The sequence below is a fragment of the Patagioenas fasciata genome, chromosome 4 (genome assembly GCF_037038585.1).
Source record: "Patagioenas fasciata isolate bPatFas1 chromosome 4, bPatFas1.hap1, whole genome shotgun sequence".
In the NCBI taxonomy this organism is placed as follows: domain Eukaryota; kingdom Metazoa; phylum Chordata; class Aves; order Columbiformes; family Columbidae; genus Patagioenas; species Patagioenas fasciata.
This window is the reverse complement of record NC_092523.1, coordinates 23,343,131-23,362,830: the sequence shown is the minus strand read 5'-3', so window position 1 is coordinate 23,362,830 and position 19,700 is coordinate 23,343,131. Positions and strand designations below refer to the sequence as shown.

Here is a 19,700-nt window from a genome sequence, read left to right as displayed (position 1 = left end):
GGGATGTATAATTTCTTTTACTTCCTGTTAATGTTCAAAACGCTATTACTCTCTTTAAAAGGTTTTAGATTTCCAGCTTTTGATCTCTTTTTCTCCTTTTGTTTTTTTGTTTTACCTTTTCATCCCTTTTTTTTTTTTCAAGGCAGGATCACAGTAAACCCAGTTGTCTTTCCCTTTACTCAGCCAATCTACTGATGATATGATCTGCAGCAGAGTAAAACTCTCAAAAGTCTTTTACAATGCCACTTTTCTACTCTTCGAACTCTGGAATTAACTTCATGCCTTGGAGGTTTCCCTTAATGTGTACAAAATTATTTGCTACATTTTATCTTCAAAAATCCTTAAATATCTTGTTTGAAAGTCCAGTGATATATTCAGAGTTTCGAAAAGTGAAACTTTGGTACCAAAGGAAAATGTTGTGACTTAATTGTTTGTTCCAGTTTGCAGGATTGCTTACTTTATCTGATTGGATGGGAGAAGCATTAGGTTATACAGTACTGAAGGTAACAATCTTTTAAATCTATCTTTTCAGTTAAATAGCTGGTGTAGGACTGATACTACCTTAAGAGCAAAGAAGAGCAAATGTTCAGATAGTGAAGTGATTTCATTGACTTCGAGGAACTGAGTCAGTATTAAAAAAAAAAAAAACAACATGAAAATCAGAAAATATTAACTTTGCTTGCATTCTTTACTTATTGCAACTGTAAATTACAGTTTTAACTTATATTAACCATGTTTCAAGACATTTTTTTTTAAATTGCATATTTATAGCTGTGAATAGTTACCCTCCATTTTCTACTATTATATTAGTTTCTAAAGTGGTATATAAATATTCTAAAGCTGTGCACTATCAATGCAAGAGAAAGACTTTAGAGGTTAGACTGATGTGCTGTGCAGATGTAAAATCACAATCTTTTATTTTTTAGAAAAGATAGGTAGCACTGTTTGTTTCTAGACTGAGCATTTAAAGCACAATAAAATTGCCAAGGCTTGAAAAGCATTGTGAGTACACTAGATGTTGGCATGAATTTTTAAAATTATCTTAGGTAATGTCTCATTTGAAATATCCCAACCTTACGTGACAATTTTCAATTAACACAATAATTTACTTATATGTATAAAAAACCTCTTCTATTAGTAAGAAGATGACTCCAAGAGGTATGTTTATTATAAGATAATAATACTCCTGAGAGAAAAGAGATAAAGTAGCTTTTTCTTGAAATGCTTCAGGAGCCTGACTGATCTGTAATCAACAAAGTTTGAAGAAAATACGTAAGAAAGTAATAAAACACTCACAGAGAGGAGCTGTCTGAGAACATTACAAATTCCATGCTTCTGGAGACATTTTCTACATATGATATCTTCAGCATTTCTGAATTAATTAAAGTTTTTCATATCTGCTGAGAAGTTAGTGTCCAAAACTCTCAGCTCAGAACGACTAGCCCCCAAAAAAGAAAATGAAGGTCTAGGTACAATTTAACTGTGTAATGTACACTATATTCTCACTAAGTGCGAATGCAAAAAAGAAACCCAAAGGCTATCCAAAAGTGTTCAAAAGGACCAAGGCTGGAGCAGTAATGTATAAATCAGGACTTTTATGACCAAGGCTAATGTCAAGGACAACAGCATGCAACATTGATACATCTGTTGAGTTGTCAGAGTGTATCATATGTGTCTCATAGAGCTTTCATACTTTTTAAAAAACTCTAGATTGAGATGCAAATTAAAAGCAGAATAGTATTTTATGTGGTGCCATTATGTAAATTATAGCAGTTACATTTTAATTTGAATACAAGCACACATACAATTTCCTCAAAGTTCTTATTGCAAAGTAGGAATAAAGGAGGAAGATCTCTAGTAGGTAATTTAACAGGTCATTTAACTAATTTGTGCAACAGTTTTAAAAATATTGTGTTCTTCATTTAACTCTAATGGAAAGCTGAGTGTTTGAAAATCTCTTTCATGCAGTAAGTAGTGATTTGAAATACTTACTAAAATATGGGCTGTTTAGACTTCTTACTTCATTGGTGCCAAATATTTTCATTTAGCCACCTACATTTTTTGTCAAATCACTCCCTCCTTCACTTCCTCAGTGTGGTAGGAAAGTATCGTACTATTACTAGTTTCGTGGAACATTTTTGGATTTATGACAACGTAAGATTTTTTTAAAGGTAGTGATTGTTGGTTTCTTCTTAGAAGAAGATGAGGACTACCCCTGCAACATGCTGAAAGATTGTTAGTTCAAACATGTAGGCAGCTGACTGAAAGGATGATCATGATATTTTCTAAAGGAAATTCTTGATATATTGCAATTTGCATTAAAAATTCCCTACAGTGTGTATATTTGAATTAGTGAGGATTCAAGAACACACTAGCTAGTGTCATGCTCTTCCAGTCCCATGAGATTCTCTTAGTGGTACAAATACAACAGTTTAATTTTGATAATCATAGGTCAATAAAAAGTCTTTTTGCAGGAAAATCACAGTGAGAAACTAGAGCTTTCTTAAAGCATTAAATTATAATCCCCCTTTCCATTCAAAATTAGTGTAGCTCGTTTTGATTTTTATTTTTTGCTCCAGACTCTGCGTAGACTATTTGTATCAGCCTAAAATATTTCTTGAATCTCATGTATATCCAAACATCTACTCTCCAAAATAATACAGCTATTTTGAAAAACTCTTGCTGTATGCAAGACCTGCAGTTCAAACATCTGTGTCAGTGCCTCATATTGCAGGTGCATTTTTCAAGTTATCATGCATTGTAAAGGAGTCTGAGAAAAATTATTGCAGAATATATACATACTATTCCTACTATAAAGAACTATTAGTCATATCTCAGTGAAACTGAAGAAAATTAAAATAACTCAGGTGAGGAATATACAGATACACCATTACAGGCTGCAGAATTACTGTGTGGAAAGCAGCTTTGCAGGGATGCTCCTGGGGACCCAGGTAGACAACAAGGTAACCAGGAGCCAGCAGTGAACTCCTGTGGCAAAAGTGGTCAACAGTGTCCTGGGCTGCGTTAGGCAGAACATTGCCAGTAGTACTGGTGAGACACACCTGGAGTGCTGTGTCCAAGCAGGGGTTCCCCAGTATGAGGGACACATGGGATGAGTTCAGTGGAAGGCCACAAAGCTGATGAAGAGGTTGGAGCATTTGTCATACAATGAGATGCTGAGAGAGCTGGAACTGTTTGGGCTACAGAAGTTAAAGACCATAGGAGAATCTTATCAATGAATGTAAATTCCTGAAGGGTGACTGTAGAGAAGACAGTGGTGGGCTCTGGGACACTCTAGTAATTTTGTATTTGCTAGAAATGTGTTTATATCATTTCTCTTGATCCTTTGTCTTTTTGAAGTAGAAGTTTTATTGTAATATTGTAATTGTGATAATTTTTTAAAAAGCCCTCTGTACTACATCTCAAACATCAGTTCGCATACCTGCACAAAATTTTGAAAATTAAATCAGGACAAATTTGATTGTAGAAGTGCTGTGTTAGGGAAACTTCTTTTCCCTAGGTTTCCCAAAGCAGAAACTCAGGCATGGATTCCAGAAATTCTTAAATAAATAATTTATTTATAAGCCACAGCACAGAGAGCAGCCCTGAGCAAAGGAAACCCTGGGAAATTTTACCCTTACAAGGTAATCTTCCCACCCCTCGTGTATCAGTTTCAGCCAAATTAAAGTTGGGGGTTTCACCATTCTTCATTGCATCTCTTCATTTTCATCAGCTGGGCCATTTCTTATCTCTGTGGGTAGTTGTTTGGCTTTTACCAACCATACGGGACATCAATTCTAGGTCCTGTTGCTATTTTGCACCTGCAGCTGTGGAGAAAATAAGTGTTTGGCAATAACCAAAACATACTTCTGTTTCTCGTTTGCTTTAGATGTGCTGTTCCATTCCTTATCTCTAGGGATGCAGCTCCTACTGATGATCAAAAGCTCCTTTATCTTCTAGCTTAAACCAACTCTGGGGCCCTTCTAAGCAGAAGGTTTGAAAAGTCACAGCTTGTGGCCTAAGCAAACTTACTTATGCTAAGAGAGTTATGCTAAGCAAGTTCTAAATAAGCAGTTTCTAAACAAGTTCTATGAGAAGCAGTATCCCAAGTAATTTAATAAGCTAAGGCAGTCTATTCCCTAACAGATGCTTTTTCTAACTATCTTAATACAAACAATTGGCTTGAATGGATAATCTTTATAGGACAGCTGGGGCCCTGAAATTAATGGCAGCAGCAACAAAAACAACAGGTTTCCCATGTAGATGTCTGCAGGCAGAAAAGACAATCTCTGGCAAGGATGACAGTCAAGTAGTACTGCTGACAGGGATTGCACCTGAAAGTTGTTGGTTTTGTTTTTGTTTTTTTCCAGTTGTGGGATTTTTTTTGGTCAGTTGGTTGGTGGTTAGTTGGGGTTTGGGTTTTTTTTGTTTGTTTTGTTTTGTTTGTTTGTTTGTCTGTTTCAATTGCTCACAAAGATCTATGCCAGGAAGAACACTGTGAGAGAATTGAAGTACTCTGACAAAATTAGAGATGGATAAGTGCCAACATATGTCTGCTTTTTGGGAACTGAGGGAACTACTGTGTTGGCACGTAACAACATAGCTTCACACCAAAAACATTTATAGAGAGCAAGGGAAAAAGTCAAGATAAAAATATTTTAAAGGCAGTTTGCCAGTGATTTTAATATGATTTAATTTGCTAATTGAGAAAAATGCTGGTGCAATTTACCCAATTTGCACATGCTGTTGAGTCTTAACAGTCCTATATAAAAAGGAATATATATTTGAATGAAATGAGTGCTGTTAACTTGAAATCAAATTTTGATTTCCAATTTTGATATAAACAAAGCTTAGACATTTAATAAGAAACATTCAGGATGTTTTACGTATATAACTACATTTGCTAACATTTTTGCCCAAGGTTGTTTCCTGGCTTTTTGGCTTCCAAGGTGCCAGTTGAAATCCAGGCATTTTGAAATCAATCAGGAAAGAATATATCATATGCTTCCAAGTTCAGCAAAAAACCCAAACTCCTTCTGCATTCACATATGCTGGGGACAACTGGCTACAGAAGTTATGTGAGGGAAAAATGGGGTTTGGGGGTTCTCTTTGAGAACAAGTTGAATATGATGCAACAGGGCACTGTTATGGTGATGACGGTTCATCATTTTTTGGATGGCATTAACAGGAATGTATGCAACAGGTAAAGAAAGAGGGTTTTTCTCCTCTACTCAGTATCTGTGAAGCTGCATCTGGAATACAGTGCATTTTGGTCCCTTTATTGTGAGAGCTGTAGTAACAAACTGGAACAAGTCCAGCAGAAGGTCACTAAGGTGGTTACAGCTCAGCTGGATGATACAATGTTCAGGAAGAGGCTGGAGGAGCTGAGATTCTTGTTTAGACTACAGAAGGAAGCAATAAAGACAGAAGAGGTGCCTAACTACAATTGTCCACTACCTAAAGGGACATAAAGATAATGTAACCAGACTGTTCTCAGAGGTACACAGCTGAAGGACAATGGTGACAATTTGCATCAAAGAAAACTCCAAGTAGATATGAGGAAAAAAAACCTTTCACCTTGGGAATTACTAAGCCCTGGAACAGGTATCCTAGAGAGACTGTGTGAAGTTCATCTTTGGTGATTTCCATAACTTGACTGAAAAATACCCTGAGCAATCTGCTTTGATGTGGAGGTTAGTCTTCATCCAAGGAAGAGGTTGCATTAGAAGACTACTAGCATGAAATCTGTATTTTTCTATGATTGTATATAAAATTTTCTTATACTGTGCATAATTTTACCATACTTTTCTAATGTGGTCATCTATTGCCATGCATTTGTTGCTTGGTTGGCTCTTTTTTTTTGATTCAGGTATTAGTTTTCTCACTGTTTATTTTGATAGAACCAGTCCAATTTCTTTTGAAATAGTGTTCTGATTTAACTTTGTTTACTACTTCAAATACTCTTTACTGATTATGTTCAGAACTTTGAAATCATAGAATCAAAGAATAATGCCTTTTGGAAAAGGCCTTTTCACTATCTTTGTCACCAAGTCCCTTGTCCCAGTGAGCTGCTAACCTTCCTTCTCCTGACTGTATTATACTTAGAAAAACCTTTCATGTTGCCCTTCTCCTCCTTTGCCAGCATCAACTCCAGCTGAGCTCTGGCCTTCCTCACTCCATTCCTACTTGAGTGGGCAATGTCTTAATACCTTTTCCATCCAGCCTGTCCCTGGTTCCACCATCTGTGTATTTCCTTTTCATGTCTGAGCTCATTCAGGAGCTCCATGGTCATCCATGTTTGCCTTCTGCCATGCCTGCCTGACATTTTGCCCATTGGAATAGACCATCCTTGTTCCCTAGGAAGCTATACTTGAAGGACATCAAATAAAGTAGGCCCAGGTTATAAACCCCTTTTCTTTCCTTACACAGTGATTACCCACATTTTCTAAACTTTATCAGGGATTTTTAATTAATATTCAACCCAGGTAAACGTTTCATTTTATTATGTTATTTATTAATTCATCTAATTTTTCTTAGAGACTTTGGAAGCTTCTGCTAAGTACTTTGAATACATATACATGAATGTATTTATAAGCCTTGTGCATTAAATCTCATTAAAGCAGAAGGCATGATTGCCTCCCGAATTGTAAATAAATACAAAATAATTCATGGGGACACCTCACAAGTTTTTCTATCCCAGCTTGGTGCTCCTAAACGTAGTAACTAAAACTGGTAGATGCTTACTTGTTTTTAATGAAATCCCATAACTCATATTCCAGTGCTTACCCTATCTTACATCTAGTTTTTTTTTTCTTAAATTTTAGCTCATTCCTTTTTGTTTTATTCCCCACAGACATGCAGAACCTTCCTGTTTGCAACAAACTTCAGCATATACAAACATTGTTATTTTTGATGTCTTCAAGCTTTCTCCATGCTAAATAAAGGAAACTCAATTCATTCTTTTCCTCTGGGGATTTTTCTTTTCTAGCTTGCTTATCACTATTAGTGCTCTCTTCTGAACTTTCTCTGATTAGTGCCCACCTTTTCTGAAGCACAAAGCTCAAGTTAAACATGATATTCCAGTTGAGACCTTTACTTTACAGAGATATGCTCTGCATCAGTATTTCTGTATCATGAAGACATTTTCTTTGTTTGTTTTTAAATACTCTGACAGTTTCAACTTGGCTCAAATGGAGATCCCAAAGGGCAATTTTGGTGTTTGATTGAATTTACTCATGATGTTTCTCAAAAATCTCTTTCAGCTATTTGGTTTCCGATTATGACAGGTGGATGATACATTTATATCAATAATGTATCAGCAATCAAGAAGTTGCACAGAAAGTATTGGACAAGTTTGAGAAAATAAAAGTCTTGATATTTGTGATCACACAGCTAAAACCAAATTTTTAAAAAGTGTATTTGCTGTGTTACAATACATGTAGGAGTAGTATGTTGTAGTTAACTCTCTCACTTTTTTTGTCATGGTGAGGTGGTTAAATGTTGTTGTAACTACTGACATCAATCAAGAGCCAGTGGTGAGCTGCCTGCACTAGATGTTTGAAATAAGTACCTTTAGGAAGATGTAGAATAATATTAAATGTACTATAACACTAGATTCAAGAAATGAGACATTTTCTTTGGAACAAAAAGTGAGTCTGCAAAAGCAAGTAAGAGAACATTTACTTTTCAATGATGCAAAGCATCAGTCAAATACAGGAGATTAATCTGATCTCTAAAAGTCGTTTGCATCTCCAGGAGCTGATACTGAAATATACTAAATTTGAGGGGAAAAGATTAAATTTGTCTAGAATGAGAGGACTTCAGAGTGCAGACTGACTGGTCCAGCAGGTAGATATATGTGTTTAATAGCTATAGTTTGAGACACACACTGATATTTAGAAATGATTTTAAATGGGGATGCCTAGGAAGAAAATGGAGACCTTTAATCGTAAATGGTGGCTCTACATTTCTTCACCTGTGTATCTTATGAAGATTTTAACTGCATTGCTTAGTTTAGATGCTGTAAATACAAACATTTATTTGCATTTTACCTTACCTGAACTTGAGCTAAGAATTATTTTAGAGTAAATGGCTAGACAACAAGTCTTCACCTATTAGCTACTTAAGGACTCATTCTCCTCAGTTACTGGGCTTGGCCTGGAAAGTGTTTAGGTCCTGGGAATGTCACCAAAAGTGAGTCTGTTACCAGGGAGGCTGTGCAGGTCAGATGGAGAACTGGTATTTCAGTCAAAACAAGAAGTTATTTTTCAGTGATAATCAGGAAGTCTACTTGCATAAAGGTGTTAGCGAACATGCTTAATTCTGGATGGTTGCCAGGGAGTGTGCCACTGATTATCGCAGGGGAAAAAAACGTAACAGGAGGAGCTTGATGACATGCCTAGAGGAATATTAATACAAGATGCCATATTATGGAGCCATAAAAAAAAAAGAAAATGGGATCTCATTATTGCATTCACTTTGATGTTTCTTGCCTGTATGAAGGAAGTTTTAGCATTGCATACAGCTTCTTGGAAAGGCTTTGGACTCAAGAATATAGTTCTACTGTTTTGGTTAATAAGCTTAGGAAGTGAGCGCAATGACAGACCAGTGAAGTAATAAAGGTATCAGATATCTTACATTGCAATATTAGAGCATGTCTAAAAAAAAAAAATAAAAAAAAATAAAAATCCATCAGTTGTAAACTCTGGAAAAGGCAAAAATAACTTCCTAATTAAAGGACTATGGTGATACAGTTATAAATAACAAATGAGGATATTCTAATCATGAATATATTTATATTAAAAAGAAATTCTTAGCCATTGAAGCAGGAAGAGTCTGGAATGGAGTCTTATAAAGTAAAAATAATAGGGACTAGAAAGCCTTATCACTACTAATATTGAGATTAATAGATATACAAAAATAAGAGATGATTTGGTGTCTCAGTGTCAGGGACTATGCTCAGTGACCCTTATAGTCACTCATATATTGTATAGAGACTTATCCATGACAGCCTTCCCCACTTTTTCCTCACAGTATCAGGGAAGAAATTAACATTGTCAGGTTAATATTTAGGATACCAGTTGCTTGCTTGTAGATACATGAAGAACAAACCAAGGGAGTGCTTCTGACCACTTTACATTTTCTTACATCAGTGTGGTCACCTTTTACTGGAAGCTAATAGAGATTAGCAGAGGAGATGAGGGCTTTCCTGTGTCAGGAAGTGGTTCTGAGCACACTGCATTTACTAGTATAAGCATAACCTGTATGTCTTAATTTCTCAGATATTATTTGATAAAATCTACTCTTCCCATGCTTATACATATAACAGCAGTAATGTGATTTTTATTATTATTATTATTTGGGAGGAGAAAGAAGTGTGCTTGAGCATCTAGGGAAGGAGAAGTAGCTTAAGACTGCTTCACATGCTTAGGTGCATGAACCAAACTACAACACTGAGGAAGATGGTGAAAGGTGACAGAGTCACCCTTCATCTTCCATCAAAAACAGCTTCCGCAAAGCAAAAAAGGTGGGTAAAGCAAAATAGGCAGTTTCTGATCACAGGAGACTTCTTTCTAAAGGGAACAGAAGGCTCAATATGCAGACCTCACCCACTTCTGAGGGCCAATGTTAAAGGCATAAAGAACTTCTACTGCCCTGGTTAAAGCCTCAAACCATTTAGGAACATTTAGAGTTAGATTGTGGTTGGACTCGATGATCCTGAGGGTCTCTTCCAACTGATATGATTCTATGATGCCTCTTCTATGTTTACTAACTTTTAGCATTATTTATTCTGTAGGTTTTTTGTACCTGTAATGATATTGTAACTAGAGAACAGCAGCACCGAGATTCTCATGCAGTTTCCCTCTCCCTTGTTGCTCTACAACAAAGTAGCAAAACTCCAAGGAACCTGTTGTGGTGTAGAATGGATTCTCCTCATCTGTGTCTGCTGTCAATACTTTTGTGCTATATCAAATTTTCCCAGATTTTATCATGTGAGGTTGGCCGTCCCAGTTAAAAATAACTTCAGGAATTATAATCTTCAGTGTTGTGTTGTGTGCATCCTAATTCATACAATTTACACAAAAAAAATTATTAATCATACATACTTCGTTATTCGTGCTAGATGTGAAGGTATATGTATATGCTCATACAGTATTCTCTTATTCATGTTGTTATTCTTAACAACATTAAGCAAAAGTAAATGAGATAACACCAGGCACTATCTCATCAAGTTAATAATTAGGCACTAGGGATGAACACCTGTCTCCATGGTCTGAAGATCCCATTTTTTATTCAAAATTATGCCAGAGATGGTTTACATGCATCTACTTATTTGAAAGTGAGTGCAGATTCGCTATACTGTACATATTAGAGAAGAAGGCAGAGTACAAGGTTCTTTTTCTCTCACCACAGCAGCTGTAAATGGAAGGATATGGAGAAAGAGTCTGGGAGTATTTATGCAGAAATCAGAGACTGGTATAGGCAGAAACATTTGATTGAAATGCTCCAAAGTACTTATAGGACTGAGTACAATATGTTCAGTTCACACCCAGTTTACAGAATATGTACTTCTCAGGAAAAATGTGAGTATATGTTATTGCTATAATTAGTAGTAATGATGTTTTTAATTTCTATTAATAAAAATATCCATATTATTTTATTTCAAATATAAATCAATAACTTAAAAAAATAAAGTCTTACCCTGACAGGAAAAGAAAAAGAGATATTAATTTTTTTTTGCAATGGTGCCTGGAGCAAGATAAGTCGTAAATTAAATATCTGCCATAGATACAATGGTATTTCAATGTGCAAAAGCCAAGATAATGAAAAGCTGGGGTTTCATCAGTGAAATTAGAAGACCTAGAACTTATTCTTTATATTTTCATTTTGGTATGCTTTTGCCTTAACTGGCAAATCTAATGTATTAGATTATTTAATTATTTGTTTCTTAATTTATTTAACTGAGAACACAGATTGCACAGAAATACGATTATGGAGTATGCTCTCAAATTTGGTGTGTGATTGCACAAATACATTTATGTACAAAAATAAAGGTCTATATGCTTACATGTACTTTCATGTGTGCATCTGCATATGTGAAAGTTAATACATATTAACATATGTTAATATGTATAGGTGTGCATGTCAATAGAGGGGTGAACAATATCTAGTGCATTGGTATGTGTCTTCTACCATTTATACTAATAATTAAAAGAATCAATCTATCCAGCCAAGGATGTTTTTGAGCAGAGGAAGGAGAACTGTTGTACTGGACTCTGGAAGTTCCCAAGTCTTACAAAAAACCAGTGTTCCATGTGATCTCTTATGTTTCTTGCTATAGCCCCCAGCTATAATACATCAAGATACCTCAAATTTGCACCACATCTTTTAACTCTGGGGGTTTGCACTAAGTACATATCAGAGTCTGCCCATTAATCATTCCCAGTGATAAACAAAAATTAAAAATTAATTATTAGGTGGGGACATTTACAGTTTTACATCTAACCTGTTGCAGAAGTAGTACTGGGAATCTAACAACTAAACACATTGTACAACATTGTGAAAAAACCTCTAAGATAGAGTGGTACTTGTATTAAGCTCTATAATACTCAGGTTGATTGACATGATGACGAACAGATATAAAACTACTAAAGTTTGAACTCACAGGTGAAATGTAACTATGACATTATTTGATTATTTGGGCCATTTTTTTCAAATGAGGGAAACCACTGGGCAAAAATGAATGTTGAGTACCTTTTTCTCTATAATTGCTCATCTTATTACGCATCTTTTTCTCTGTAGAGGGACAGAATTTATCTCAGGTATCTGCAATTTGTGAAAGCTGGCAAATGCACTCCAAGTTTTCCATCTATTAGTTCATGGAATGTACTTATGGAAACAGTCACAAAATAGATCCATTACTAAAAAAACTACATAAGGATATTTTTGGCCCAGACCACTGCCTTCCGGTTATCTTCAGAATATAACCTTATCTATGCTAATACACTATGCTAATACTAGAAGCTCTTGTGCCTAAGACCCACATTTAGATTTCCCTGGATCTGATAATTTATAAATAATATATGTACTTTCTAGAATCTTCCAGTCGATAGCTTTTCTTTAGTGGAGATGCAGATCTCTGAAAACCAGAATTTAAATAAACTTGCTGTCTTCTCTGATGTGCCACAGTAAATCAACTTTTTGTCATTTGTAGTTAAAGTTCATAAGCATTGGGTTGACTTGAAATCACAGGATCTCAGCACTTACCTAGGCTTGCCTTCAACCAAGCTGTGTTTAGCTTGTTTTTATGACTGGCCTAGTGATTGCTGCCTCACCTGTTTTATTTAACTGAAGCTCTGTGCATGTCATCCATAACAAAGGTCTGGCTGAGATATTCATGGCTAAAGAAACAATTGCCCTTTCTGTCACTTGAAGCTGGAGGAGGCTCCTGTGCAACTTTCATGTTTAGCTGGGCATCAAAGAGAAGTAAATTAAGAAAATTTAGAAATAGGCCCATGGTAACCCCAAGCTGGAGGGGATTCTCAGCACTGAACTTCCAGAAAAGAGGGACAACTGACAACAGGACTTCTATTTTAATTCTGGTAAAACTCTATCTGAGGTAAATAAATGGCTGTGCTTTCTTCTTACACTTAACGTAATTTTGTCCATACTGCTTCTGTTCCTAGCTTTGAGCAATTGAATCCCAAAATTAAGATTTCTGGAAAAAAAAACAGCAATAGACTGTGAAAGACGGACTTCAAAAACGTTGAATTTTGGTAAACCTTGTCATTCTCTGTGTGATATTCAATGAAAATTTGAAACACCTTTAAAATTAATACTTTACACCCACTTTACGGCACTTATATCTGGAAAAGACTGATGTGATTTATAGGTCAAGTGAAGATTATTTAGGTCATTTGAGGTCTAGTGATAAAATGTCATGATCCTTTTCATGGTCTTACTCCTGACTCCTCCTTAATAGCTACTGAAGAAGCTAAATCGTTTGGGTTTATTTCTTCTAACATGCAGGGGAAAATGAAATTTACCAAATTCATTTTAAGTTTTATTTAGTGATGGAAGGTACAAACAAAAAACCAAAAATATCCCAGTATTTAATGACCTCTAAATGCATCACATCTTTTGTCCATAGGCTAGTGTGCAAGAGAGTCAAAGACAAAGGAAAAGAGAACAGAAGAGAAAACATATTAGCAAGAGGACTAAGTTATGAGCAAGTTTAGTATCAGAGATGTCAGCTCTTTCCTTATAGGTTTATGTGTCTCTTTGTCTCCTCTATGTAGGAAGGTTAACTGAGGAAGTGAGAGTTCTCAGCTAGCACATGTGGAATAAAAGATAAAATGCACAAAAGATAAAGATTATTATTAATGTTGCTGTAAGGGATTGTAAAAATTAGGGAGCTGTAATATACTGTTCTAACTGTCATAATTCTATGCATAACTTAAAGGCTTAAAGGTGTCTTTTAATCTAAAGACTTACAGTAGTCTTTTTTTTTTTTTTTCCCCCCTTCCCTCTTTCTTCTCTGTGGAGGGTATATAGCATCACAACCATTTTCCAGGTCAAGAAACTTTTCATCACTCTAGCAATATCTTTTCATGGATCTGTTCAGTTTAATATCCTTGCAGTTATTCAGCTTCAAGTAGGATTTTCTTTACTTCACTAAGTGATGTGGAGTGTCTCAGTCATTATCCCCCAAGGACAGTGTTTGTGGTTTACACTGATTTCACAAACTTTGCCTTGTGCTTTGATTTTTTCCTTGTGTTCTTATGTGACATGTACACCTTCTGTCGACAGTTCAGTCTGCTGTTAACTCTGTGCAATATAAATGTTTTGCTTTCTCTTCACTAATATATGCACCGTGACAGTTGCGTAGAAGAGTTTAAAGAGACATAGAGATTTTGTATTTTTGAAAAAAAAATTCTATAAATTGAGGTGGTTGATTACGTTTTTAATAACAATACTACTGCTTATTTAATTTTCCAATTCTAAAAAGTGAAATTGCATTACTTAAATCCCTGTACATACATAAAAATATGTATGAAATCTTAGAATACTTGTGAGATAGCAAAAATGTGGTATGCTAAGAATAAGCAAAAGTTTTATTTTTTTGTTAAAAGTATGTGTTATAGAATCTTGATTTATATGGGAATTGTTCAACAGCCAGAGTCATTAAAAAAAAATGGAAATTCTAAGTTTAATTCTGGAATCCTAGAATATGTTCTAAGTATCACTTCTGCAGGACTGTCAAAATGACTTGGCAAGGGGAACAATGGAAAAACCTACCTTTTCAGTAGAACATAAAAAAACCAGACATTAAAACTTTTTCTATTTAATGACTTCCAAGAAGGGAAATTCCATTATTTAACATTTACATTTCCTTCCCTTCTTCCCTCCTTCTTTCCCTTTTGTTTTTAATAGGCCACATTTTGGTGTTAGATTAGATTACCTTTCATATGTAATTTTCTTCTCTCATCTGTAGACAGCTAGGTCAGGCGTTCAAATTAAGGCACTCAGGTGCAATACATAAAGCAGGAAATAGCCTGGCCTCCATTTTTGTAGATGAAAAGATTCACTTCTCCAGATCATCATCCAGATCTTGCAAGCATTGTATCATCCTTGAATCTATGGACCTTTGAAATGCAGTCTAAAGTTACTGTATCCATGTATTTTTGTGATAAAAGGATTTTATCCATAGAAGACAAACATTTTGGAAGTTTCCTGTACTAAAATTTTGTTTAAAAATATTTTGGACAAAATGTTTAACCATATTTTGTGGGGAAAAAAAAAAAAAAAGTTGCTCCAGTTTTGTTTTGTTTTATTTTGTTTTGTTTTGTTTTGTTTTCAGTCATTTTTCTCAATATCTACCAGGATACTGACAATTTGTTGAAGGTACACTTGAGCTACAGTGAACTTGAGAGATTAATGGCAGTAAATGGGTATGTAGTTGGAAGGAAAAGCAATTGTGCAGTAAAAAAAAAGATATTCTGGTTGTCACTGAAATTTTTCAAAATTCAAAACCAAGTAGTAATGAAAATTATTCTTCCAAGTTCTCTAAGGCTGAATTAGCTCATTTGGAGCTCTGAGCTTTGCAACAGAGTGTTATATTTTTAGCTTCTGTTAGTTCCAGTGAAGATTGTTCTTCAAAAAAAATCCCAAAATGACAACAACAATAACAAAAAAACAAAACAAACAAAAAAAACCCCAAACTTGCAAATATCAATTTGGGAGTCCTCAAAAATTAGATTAACTAATTTTCTTAATTTGATTTGTTTGTTTAATCCACAAAATTGGTGAAACTTAAAAATTGTTTGATTATCCCAAGATTTCTTTCCTGTTGGCTTTCGGGTCCTCCCTGTTTAACAGAAAGTATTTTCTAAAATGGAAATGTTTTAACTTTTTTTTTCTTCTAGAAAGGACTATTCAGCTGGACTTCATCTCTTCACTGACATCTTTTACATATATGTATCTAGCATTCATCCTCATCAAAAATAATTTTTAAAACCACATATACAACCTATTAAAAAAAAAAAAAATCACTCTCACTTATCTGCATCTTTAGCATGTTGCATTTCAGTACAAAGTCTGTGGGCTGGTGAATCCATTGCTGGTCCTTTACATTCTGAAGCAGAAGCAGCTTTGGTATTCTTACTCTTTTGTAAGGTGGCTGGCAGTTACATGTGAACTGGAATAGCAGAAACAGTTTAAAAAAAACAAGCAAAAATACACTGCATGTTAATTCTTTAGCAAAAAAAAAAAAAAAAAAGAAAGAAATACAGAATCAGAAAATATTCAGAGGGTAAATTCAAGATTCTTCTTCTACTTCGGGAGTTGTACTGCTATATTCTTCATTCAATAATAGTTTGCCAAGTTTTGGTCTTTCCAAGGCACCAAAACATTTTAAGTTCCAATTTCTGTAAAAGTTATCTTACTCTGTAGACCCTTTGCTGAAGGCTCAATGAAACTGGCCTGATCTAGGAGGACAGTTTACTTCCTACAGAGTTACAAGATTTTGGTTCACCTGTGAAACACATGATGACTGTCTTCCAACTTCTGTGCTTGTGTTTCCCCTCTGCAACAGGGAAGTGGACCTTTGTGCATGCAGTCTTTGGTCCAGCATCAATGTAAGGCCCTGGAGGAGGGTCTGTACCCCAGCCCCCAGAGCTTGGAAATGCTCTAGATTTCATCAGCTGAAATACAGTCTCTGAGGTGTATGTTTGCATGCAGCTGTCAATCTTTTCTTTCTAGATGCATAAGGGAGGATTAAAGAATAATGTAAAAAGAAAACAGTAGGAACTGTGATGATAAATATATTGTGTAAAAGGCAGAAGTATATATCTCAATAGAAAACATTGAAATACTTACCCACAATAATTTCTATTTTATTTTGACTGATTATGCACTCTTTGCACCTGTCATGAGAAGTCAATTGCAAAAGAAAAGGGAAATGGAATCTGTGGAATTATCAATTGAAAGGGACAAATATACAGCATAAAATGGGACTATGATGAGAAGTTCTAAACTCTTATTCTGCTCTGTTACTGGTGAAACTATGTCATTACAGAGAACTTTGTTATATATATTTCGTTTTTGCGTTGTTTATAAACCAACAATCCTTATGGTTTCAGTTTAGGCTCAATTATCCTATTTTATTCTTGATGCTTTGTTGCTATGAAACCACAAAGTTTTAATGAAAGTCCTGTGCCATTGTTTAAGACCCAGGAAAGGACACCAGACTTTGTTTATTAGGGATGTGGACAAAGTATTTCATATTTCAGTTCATCACACACAATGCCAATAACCCTGCAGTTTCACATGTCTATTCCTGCTGAAGTGGGCAGTGGTTTCCAAGGAGTTTAGCTGTTATATACACTGAAATAATAAATTCAATCAGAAAGAGAATATAAAATTCATAAACAATATTAGACACAGAACGGTCTAGGAAATGGAGTTTCACCTATGAATTTCTTGACTGGAAGTGGTGAAACAGTAGAAATCATAAATAATACAGGATTTTATGTTTTGCATTGTGTGAGTTTTATAGAGCTCAAATGGAACATGATAAGGAAACAGCAAAGCTCTCCCTGGGTACTTCTTAAGTTGTGGGATGAATTTTCCTCATTGATGCCAAGTGAGTCTTTTTTTCCCCTACTCCAATATATATAAGCAGCAGGGATGCATTAAATTTCCTAAAAGCTATTTATAACTGCTAATTATAAATGACAAGAATTGATTGATATATACCTGCCATAAATTCTATTTAAAAGGAAAAGCCTCTGTGGTCCAAATTCTAGGTTTTGAGAAGTCCTTTAATGCCTTGCAATTATGTGTATGTTTTGCTGAAACATTTTCTAAAATTTAAATGATAGTTCTTCAAAAACACATGGGACAGAGGGTAACATTATGCAGAGACAATTAAGGAAGTATTTAGCAGGAAGGCTCTGGGTTCAGGGCTCTGCCAGATAAGTGTACAGATCAGATCCATTTTACAAGTGATTGACCCCTTTTATACCCCCTTTTGCATGTTCTTTCTTTGTTCCTCCCTCATCCCCTTCCCCTGCACATTCCCACATCAGCTTGCATAGCTCCAAGGAGCCCCTGCAACACCCTGGACCCTTAGATTTGTATCTTTATAACCTGTAAGCTTCTGGTTTACCTGCAGTTTCTTAATAGCCCATCCATCAATGTGACTGACCAGGTTGGTTTCTAGTTATTTTCTCCCTTACATTTGTCTCTTTTGTTTATTATTTTCCCCTTCTTATTATTATACCATTTTGACAAGGTCCTTGATCACACAATCTTACAGAAATAAATGTTCCCACATTCTACATACCAGCTTTGGTTCTCCTTATTACCTCTCTTATCTGTTGATCATGTTTCTGTCTCAGTATGTTTGTTTGTGGCTTCCCTCTTTTCTTATTATCCCATTTTGCATTAAAAAGATCCCTGACCAGGTACAGGAGGAAAGGAGGGAGTGGACACTCTGTCTTTCCACATACCATTACACTTGGACTCCCTAAAATTTCTCTTCAAGTAACAGAATGTCTTCCCCTTAGCAGAGCAGTGGTCAGTTGTACAAGCAAGTGAAGTCACAGAAAGGCTGAGGTTGGAGGACACATCTGGAGATCATCTTTTCCTACTACCTGCTCAAAGAGGTTCAGCTAGGGCAGGCTGCTCAGGTCTGCGCCTTCACAACCTCCTTGGGCAACCTCTTCCAGTGCTCAACCATCTTCACAGTGTGGTTTCCACCTTGCCCCCTCACACCCACAGTCCCCTCCCTGACCCCTTGATATTTAAATGGAATTTCTTGCATTTCTGGTTTTGTCAGTTTCTTCTTCACAAAATCACAGAATCACAGAATCACAGAATGTTAGGGTTTGGAAGGGACCTCAAAAGATCATCTAGTCCAATCCTCCTGCTGGAGCAGGAACACTTAGATGAGGCTACACAGGAAGGTGTCCTGGTGGGTTTTGAATGTCTCCAGAGAAGAGACTCCACAACCCCCCTGGGCAGCCTGTTCCAGTGTTCTGATACCCTTACTGAGAAGAAGTTTCTTCTCAAATTTAAGTGGAACCTCTTGTGTTTCAGTTTGAACCCATTACCCCTTGTCCTACCATTGGCTGTCACTGAGAAAAGCCTTGCTCCATCCTCGGGACACTCAGCATTTATATATTTGTAAACATTAATAAGGTCACCCCTCAGTCTCCTCTTCTCCAAGCTACAGAGACCCAGCTCCCTCAGCCTTTCCATCCTCATCTTTGTTGTCCTGCACTGGACTCTCTCCAGCAGTTCCCTGTCCTTTTTGAACTGGGACCCAGAACTAGACACAATATTCCAGCTGTGGTCTCACCAGGGCAGAGTAGAGCGGAAGAAGAACCTCTCTCAACCTACTAACCACTCTCCTTCTATTACACCCCAGAATGCCATTGACCTTCCTGGCCACAAGGACACAGTCCTGCTGTCCACCAGGACCTCCAGGTCCCTTTCCCCTACACTGCTCTCCAACAGGTCATTCCCCAATTTATACTGGAACCTGGGGTTGTTCCTACCCAGATGCAAGACTCTACACTTGCCGTTGTTTTATTTCATTAAATTTTTCCCCGCCCAACTCTCCAGCCTGTCCAGGTCCCGCTGGATGACCGCACAGCCTTCTGGCATGTAAGCCACTCCTTCCAGCTTGGTGTCATCAGCAAACTTGCTGATAGTGCACTCTATTCCCTCATCCAAATCGTTGGTGAATATATTGAATAATGCCAGTTCCAGTACTGACCCTTGAGGCACTGCACTAGATACAGGCCTCCAGCTAGACTCTGCCCCATTGACCATGACTCTCTGGTTTCTTTCTTTGAGCCAGTTCACAGTCCACCTCTACTACCTGATTGTCCAGACCACACTTCCTCAGTTTATCAGCAAGGATGCTGTGGGAGACTGTGTCAAATGCTTTATTGAAGTCAAGGTAGACCACATCCACCACTCTGCCATCATCTATCCACCTCGCTATGTCCTCATAAAAGGTGATGAGGTTGGTCAAGCACAACTTCCTCTTGGTGAAGCCATCTTGACTGCCCCTAATGACCCTCTTATCCTTGATATGCCTTGAGATGGCACCAAGGATCAGTTGTCCATCACTTTCCCAGGGATGGAGGTGAGGCTGACCAGTTTGTAGTTACCCGAGTCCTCCTTCTTGC

The 19,700-nt window shown here is 36.4% G+C and overlaps 1 long non-coding RNA gene across 1 annotated transcript in view; it reads left to right on the top strand.

Moving 5' to 3' along the window:
* LOC139827906 (uncharacterized) overlaps positions 1–14,941 on the top strand; it is a 246,622-nt gene extending 231,681 nt beyond the window's left edge. The window contains exon 4 of the long non-coding RNA XR_011739033.1: positions 14,861–14,941. This is a non-coding gene — a long non-coding RNA (uncharacterized lncRNA). The remainder of the gene's footprint in view (positions 1–14,860) is intronic.
* Positions 14,942–19,700: the final 4,759 nt, after the last annotated feature.